The sequence below is a fragment of the Atta cephalotes genome, assembly GCF_000143395.1.
Source record: "Atta cephalotes unplaced genomic scaffold scaffold00060, whole genome shotgun sequence".
Lineage (NCBI taxonomy): Eukaryota > Metazoa > Arthropoda > Insecta > Hymenoptera > Formicidae > Atta > Atta cephalotes.
In genome coordinates this window covers 302,073-309,163 of record NW_012130124.1, presented here as the reverse complement: position 1 = coordinate 309,163, position 7,091 = coordinate 302,073, and the positions used below count along the sequence as shown (strand labels likewise).

The 7,091-nt window shown below is 34.7% G+C and overlaps 1 protein-coding gene across 1 annotated transcript in view; it reads right to left on the bottom strand.

Moving 5' to 3' along the window:
- The window catches only part of LOC105623605 (cilia- and flagella-associated protein 58-like), a 322,608-nt gene that overhangs the window by 250,945 nt on the left and 64,572 nt on the right, over positions 1 to 7,091 (bottom strand). The window lies entirely within an intron of this gene.

The window sequence follows — 7,091 nt, the reverse complement described above, 5'->3', positions numbered from 1 at the left end:
TGTGTGTGTGTGTGTGTGTGTGTGTGTGTGTGTGTATATATATATATATATATATATATATATATATATATATATATATATGTTTATATATGTGTAATAATAGGAGTCAGGGCGAACAAAAAAAATTCGGGCATCGGATAACTGTGTTTGTATTTCTTAAGAAGTAGTAATAATAATAAGTCTAATCCTGCCAAAAACTCTCTCTCTCTCTCCTTTGCGCCACCTGACACGTTTCCTACTGCTGCATTTTAGGGGAAAAATTATTGCGTTCTTTCGCCGCTTTCCACATTCGGCCATTCTGCTACCTCTTCGGTCTCGGAAGAGAGTATAGAATAAGGTTTCATTAGATCAGCGACAGTAGATATCCTTTTCGGGCTATCGCCAACTCCAATCTTGACCATGTCATAGCGGTTGTTCTTCTTGATCTTGATCACTCAACAATAAGATCCATAGAATTTCGGGCTAATCTTCAGTCCAGTTCCAAAGTGGGTCTTTTGTATTGCCACGAGGTTCCCTTCTGCGTACATGGTAGCAGATTTAGTGATTTTGTTTGTAATGGTGATTCTTTTCTTGGATTTTTGTGTTTGCTATCTGCCTCAATTCTTGTCAGTCTTCGTCATGTAATTTAGTTATTTCCTATTCAATGAGATTTCAACGTTTTCTTTTTGTCGCATCTTAATCTCGAATAATACTTCGATGTTATCTCAATACTTCTCTGATAAGGCATTGATACAACGTTGAACATTATCCGTAAAACGAAACCATTTTGTTAGATCATCTATACTTAATTTCGTTAACATAGGAAAGATTATTCTATGAATCCTGTCCACTTGCCCATTCTCTCCAAGAATCTCCGGCAGTGATTAGTATATGTTCAATTAGCTCTTGTGCACAATAATTCTTGAAATCTGATGAAGTATATGCAGAGCCTCTGTCAGTTACAATTCGGGAGAGATTGCTAAAAATTCTTTTAGCTAGCTCCTTTAACTTATCCGTATTTCCCTCATATTTGTAGTTTTGTTGAGGTAAATATGAACAAATTTTGAAAAACCATCGACTATCATTAGAAGATACCGATACAGTTTGCCTTTAGCAGTCATAGGGCTTAAATGATCTACATTGCAAGTATATAATAGTTGATCACTTTTGACTAAGTATGGGTGTTAATAGATTATCTCGTTTTCCTTTCTTCTGTTCACTAATACACAAGGTACACGACAATTTATGAAAGCTTCTAATTTACTCTTGAGGTTTGATATACAATAATTCTTGTTAATCATTTTTGTCTTTTCTTCACACCAAAGTGATCTTGATTGTGTATTCGTCGAATCAAGTCAGTATGCATACATGCGGGTAATACAATCATAGTCATCCATTCGTATCATCCATTCGTTTCATCAATATGCCATCATTAAGCATAATCTTAGTAGGAACCTCTTTCCAATAATAATTTGATGACTCGAAGTTTTTCTTTTTCATTTTGCTTCTTCCATATCATTACTAAGTTTGTCTTCAATTAATATAGTTGGAAAATGACTTAAGCATCAACATGTTTTAATTGAGTCTCTAGTCGATGTTTGATAGTGTATGAGAATTCTTCTACAGCTAGCGTTCAACGTGCGATCTTAGGAGATATTTCTTTCTTCATTAACGCCTTTTATACCACTTCACAATCCATCATTATTTTGAAAGCTAGTAGCTCCTAACAGGTAAACTCTGAAATTTTACAGTGATCGCAGGATTGCTAAGATTTCTAATTCGTACGAGTGGTATTTTCTTTCGGCGTTTGAGTTCTTACTGCTCCAATAATAAACTGGGTAGAAGTATTTTTCATCTTGATTCTTTTACAATAGTATCTTTCTGAGCTAGCTGTGTATATTATAGGATGGCGTTAATATCATAAATGCAAAACACTGGTTCTTGCGATAGAATATTCTTTAACATCAGAATCGCTCTTTTCTGTTCTTCGCTGATATTAAAAACTTTTATCCTTTTTCGACAAATCGGATCGAGCGATCCGTACATAATTGTAAACAAATTTATGGAAAAATCAAGTAAACTACCAACCTGCAGTTCAGATATTGACTCTGGAAAGTGAGATTACTCACTTTCTTAACTTTGGCTGGCTGTACATGATCATTTTCTATTTCATGTCCTAAAAACTCAATCTTCGTCCTAAGGAAGCTGCTTTTACGCTAGTTAATATTTAATCCGTATTCCTCTGCTTCCTTAAGAGTCCTCACTAATTTCTCATAGGCATCTTCGTAATTTTTGATATGACGATATCCATATTAATTATTACTATCTTTTGACGTATAGATCCTAAAAAACTTCAATTATTAAATCTCATAAAACTGCCTGGACTATTACATAATCCGAAAGAGATCATCATAAATTCATATTTTCAAGAGTTATAAACGCTGTAAATTTTCATTCTTCCGCAACCGACATGTGAAATAATCCGTTTGTTAAATCAATCTACGGAAATACTCGTGCATCTTTTAAACTGTCAATTTTCTCTTTAATAATGAGTACTGGAAATCTGTCTTTGATTATCTTACGATTCAATAACCAATAGACTCAGTAGTCTATGCACATGTAGAAAACATTCTTCTTGGGTACTATTACGACCAGGCTGGCGTAATCACTTTGACTTGGCCTTATGATACTTTAATTCAATCAATCTTTTATTTGCTCATCAAGAATCTGTTTCTTCTTCGATGCTAATCCTCGGGATCAGAGATTTATCGTCGTTACTTAAGATGATCTTCATCTGAATGGATGTTTGCATTTTTTTCCTTAGGCGTATATTCTTCTACTAGCTTGCTGATTTTAGATTTGTATGACTCTAGAATTTCGTACTTGTCTGGCTTGATATTTATTAGTATCATTCCATGAATTTCGTCGTTGATCATTGAAGTGTCCTTTTTTGTTTTGTTCTCTACTTGTTTTTCGGCGATTTTGATTTTGTTTCTTCTGCGCTGATTCTACTGATAGTGCGGACATCATTTTCAGTACCACCATTGGTATATCTCGGCTGGTGCCTTTATACGAGATCCTTCTTATTGTAATCCGGCCGGATTTACTTCTTCTATATTAGAATTTCAATTTCTTTTAATATTGTCCTTTCAATAATTAGTTCTGACGTCATCGGAGCCGTACATCTGTGTCGATTAGGCATTCATAGTATTTCTCATAGACTTCGTTACTGTATTGCCTGTAAACACTCTTGTAATTTTCTGTAATTTAGAAACTTCTATCCGTTTACTGACATTTTCGTGCATAAGTTCACATCGCTGCCTGTATCTAAAAATGCCTCGATATTATTTCCATTTATTATCAGAGAACAGTTTTGACGTCAACTATTCTGATTACGTTGACATCCTTACGTTTTGTTTCTACAGATTTCGTGCACTTTGACGAAATATGTCTAAATTCATTGCATTGGAAACATTTTAGCCTTTTTTTTTATATGCAATTTTGTGATCCGTGGCATCATATCTGAAACAATGCACTCGCTTTCCATCTTTTCTCGTTTTATTCTTAGCTATTTCCTTCTTTCTCTTGGATTTAGCTGCTCTTGGATTTACTTGCTTTCTTCATTTTATCATATACCTCAAATTTCTTTTTAAGTTCGATGCGACACTAAGATTGTTTTGTTTGCTTCTTCATCTTATACACCATCTATTATATGTTGGATTAATGCTTCTATTTCGATACATCTTTGACTTGCTATTTCTTGCATCACATAGACATACTGACATCCATTTCATTCGCTCTCTTACGTTTTGAAAATTCCTTATGTACTAATGTGCTATTTAAATCCGTCTTGAACTCGCGTAATAACTTTTGTTTTAGTGTATATGATAAAATACCACGTAAGTAATGAATTTCTTGGCTAAATCTTTTAAGAGTCTTTTACCATAAATAACCTTTTGCAATTCGTTCCATTCGAATAAAAAACTTAGATCCTTGTAGTCACTCAACCACTTTTCGATAGATAGCTTATCATCATCTAAGAAATAAGTGATATTATTCTCTATATCCTTTATGAATAGGTTAATTGATGCGGGTTCTCGCGTGCTTCTTTTTCGTGCTCTTCGATGTATGTCTCTTCATCTTTGATTCACTGTCGCTTTCTTCTTCTTCCGTTTTGTCTTCTGTCTCTTCTCCGTCAGTGTTTTTATCTGTCGTTTTATTCTCTTTTACTTCTTGGATGTGTTCTTTTAATGGTTCCTTCAATTTTTGTTTCTTTCCATCTCTTGCCAAATTTAATTGTTTAAATTCAGTTTTTAATTGTTTCGCTGTCATTTTATCAATGGTTTCAACTGCTTCTTGTTATCTTTTTTACTTTTACTGTCATCTTTTTTGTCTTCCCTTCTTTTTTGTCTTTGTTTATCCAGCTTCTTTTAATCTCCTTATCAATTTTGTTATCTGCTTAGTTTGTTTCTTTGTTTATATTGGGCATGATTGTTTGGTTCAATACGTCTTCTGTATTGCTATCTTCCGTGTCACGTCCGTGTTCATCGATATTCGACATCTTTCTTGTTCTTCTTTACAAATTAATCTAACAGTTTCGTTCTGTGCTACAACATACAGACAGCGTATCTCAACTTTATACCGTCATTCTAATTTTTTGCCTCAAGACATGGTTCCGTCAAGCTAATCTTGTCAATTTTATTTACAACGTAGCGTGTAACTTACGTACGTATAATTTACGAATACAACAGCTGACACAATCTTTTTCAAGCTTCTCCCTTACTCGCTTGAGCTTCCCGACTGAGTCCCCAAAAAGTAGTAATAGGAGTCAAGGCGAACTTCAGAGTCAAGAAAAACTTGAGAGCATCGGCTAATTGTGTGTATTATTATTTCTCAAGAAATAGTAATAATAATAATAAATAAGTAAGGCTAATCTTGCCAAAAATTCTCTCTCTCTTCCTTGCGCCACCTGTCTGACGTGTCTTTCCTACTGTTGCTTCCTACGGGAAAAACTAGTACGTTCTTTTGCCACTTTCCACACATACGCACGCACGCACGCAGGATTTTCGAAAACAGGCCTCCCTATGATCTCCAAAAGTACGCACTTTCAAAGAAAATGATTCAAATAACAGTTGTAGGAGTCATGAAGGATTATCCTTTGGTGACCTTGAATTTAATCTTAAATAATTGGTTGAAAGTCACATAAGGGTCAGTTCTAATTTCTTAAATGGAACCCCCATTTTCCATTAAATATTCTGTTAACCCTGAGAGCTTTTCAAAACACTATAATAAAATATTTTTTCATGAAGTACATTTCCAGTTATAAAATGGAAATTATAATATCGTCGGCATTAGAATTACGCAAAGTGTCTGACCAACGGTACCTAATTTTTATTTTTGCACTAAAAATTCGTTTTTATGTAAATAAGAGGAACAATCTCCAATGTGATCTTGATCTCGACAAATATTATTCAGGACATGAACAACGTTTTGAACAACGTTCAAGATATTTTAGCCGATGGTCAGACATATTGCGTAATGCTAATGCCGGCGGTATTGTAATCTTCAAGTCTTACTTAAAATGTACTTCATGAAAAAATATTTTATTATTAGATGTACAACTTTGTTTCCGCCGTTTTTTTCCGAAATTCGAGGCTTTATTGTAAAAAACTGGTTATACATTTATGATTCAAAGTATTGTCCATCGCTGACCACTACTTTCTCCCATTTTTCGGGTAGCGTACGAATCCCGCGTCGAAAAAACTGGTCATCTTTTGAGGCTATCCACGAATCGATCCAATTTTTTACTTCTTCATATGACCGGAAGTGCTGATCAGCCAGGCCATGTGCCATTGATCGAAACAAGTGATAGTCAGAGGGAGCAACGTCTGGAGAATACGGCGGGTGGGGTAGGACTTCCCATTTCAACATTTCCAAGTATGTCTTGACCACTTTCTCAACGACATGGGGTCGAGCATTGTCATGCTGCAAAATCACTTTATCGTGTCTCTCGTTGTATTGCGGCCGTTTGTCTTTCAATGCTCGGCTCAAACGCATCAATTGCGTTCGATACCGATCGCCTGATTGTTTCAGTCGATTTTAACAGTTCATAATACACTACGCCTAGCTGGTCCCACCAAATACAGAGCACCTTGGACGTCAAAATCACCGTTCTTGAAGCGTTGAAATCACTCATGACACGTTCTTTCACTAATAGCATAAGTATTTGAGAGCACCATAAGTATTTGAGAACATTCGATGAGCCTCAGCCGCAGATTTCTTCATATTGAAGCAAAAAATTAAAATCTCCCGCAAATGACGAGAATTTGGCTTGTAAACTGACATTTTCAATCGAGAATAACTTTATGATGCAGACACAAATCGATTAATGTTTCTATGGAGTTATGTTGACAGATGCCCAAGTTTATTGTATGACGTCTATGATCTATTTATTTCGACCACCACTTACCGCTAAAGCCATCTTTAGGAAAACGGCGGAAGCAAAGTTGTACACCTAATATTTGAAAAGCTCCAGAGTAGCTACAAAAATATTTAATGAATAATGTGGGTTCTATTTAAGAAATTAAAAGTGATCTTTATGTGATCTTCAAACAATTATTCAAGTTCAAGGTCACCAAAAATCCTTACTTTTATTCGGGTCATTTTCCCTGAAAATATGTACTTTTGGAAATCATAGGGCGGTTCTATTCTTTTCGAATATTCTGTATATTATACATATTTGTATATATAATATTAAAAGGTCAGTAATATGCGCGCGCCTGTTGTGTTTTAGTTATTGTTAGAGAACAGTAAATATTCGAATATTATCACTTATAAATGTAGCATTAAAATCGATAATACACAAATTTACATTTAGACAATTTATGATTAAAGGTAATTATGCACATAATCTTTTTCGAATTTCGATTTTTCGACATTTTTCGACTGGAATGTTGATAACAATGTTTATGAAAATATTATGCCTTAAATGGTGATAATAAACAAGGGAAGACACACATACACACACATACACACACACACACACACACACACACACACACACACACACACACACACACACACACACACACACATATATAATACTCTTACTT